General features: G+C 40.7%; 1 protein-coding gene and 2 non-coding genes across 5 annotated transcripts in view; all 3 read left to right on the top strand.

Moving 5' to 3' along the window:
- Positions 1-769, top strand: part of b3gat1b (beta-1,3-glucuronyltransferase 1 (glucuronosyltransferase P) b) — a 44,471-nt gene that overhangs the window by 13,528 nt on the left and 30,174 nt on the right. The window lies entirely within an intron of this gene.
- Positions 31-103, top strand: trnar-ucg (transfer RNA arginine (anticodon UCG)). The gene has a single exon. It is a non-coding gene; the product is annotated as a tRNA-Arg (tRNA).
- trnar-ucg (transfer RNA arginine (anticodon UCG)) lies at positions 383-455 on the top strand. The gene has a single exon. It is a non-coding gene; the product is annotated as a tRNA-Arg (tRNA).

Below are 769 nucleotides of genomic sequence, written 5' to 3'. Positions count from 1 at the left end.
TTCCAATCACCACATTTGTTTAGAAAACAGGACCATGTGGCCTAATGGACAAGGCGTCTGACTTCGGATCAGAAGATTGAGGGTTCGAGTCCCTTCGTGGTTGCTTTTAAGAGATCAACAATTCCTCTCTTTGTCGCATTCTATCTCAAATGTTTGCATTACTGCTCATAATTTGAACATTCCAATCACCACATTTTCTTGAAAAACAGGACTATGTCGCCTAATGGACAAGGCGTCTGACTTCAGATCGGAAGATTGAGGGTTCAAGTCCCTTCATGGTTGCTTTTAATGGACCAAGAATTCTTGACTTTGTCACTCTTAAATGTTTGGATTACTGCTCTGTACTTGAACTTTCCAATCACCACATTTGTTTAGAAAACAGGACCATGTGGCCTAATGGACAAGGCGTCTGACTTCGGATCAGAAGATTGAGGGTTCGAGTCCCTTTGTGGTTGCTTTTAAGAGATCAAGGATTCTTGACATTGTCACTGTCTTAAATGTTTGAATTACTGCTCTGTACTTGAACATTCCAATCACCACATCTGTTTAGAAAATAGCACCATGTGGCCTAATGGACAAGGTGTCTGACTTAATCTCAGGAGATTGAGGTTTTGAGTCCATTCGTGGTTGCTTTTGATGGACCAAGGATTCTAGACTTTGTCACCGTCTTAAATGTTTGGATTACTGCTCTGTACTTGAACATTCCAATCACCACATTTGTTTAGAAAACAGGACCATGGTCCTGTTTTCTAAACAAATGTGGTGATTG

Source organism: Poecilia latipinna, unplaced genomic scaffold (assembly GCF_001443285.1).
Source record: "Poecilia latipinna isolate Pla-1442-1.1 unplaced genomic scaffold, P_latipinna-1.0 Scaffold465, whole genome shotgun sequence".
Lineage (NCBI taxonomy): Eukaryota > Metazoa > Chordata > Actinopteri > Cyprinodontiformes > Poeciliidae > Poecilia > Poecilia latipinna.
The sequence above is the reverse complement of the archived record's forward strand: the minus strand, read 5'-3'. Positions and strand labels throughout refer to the sequence as shown.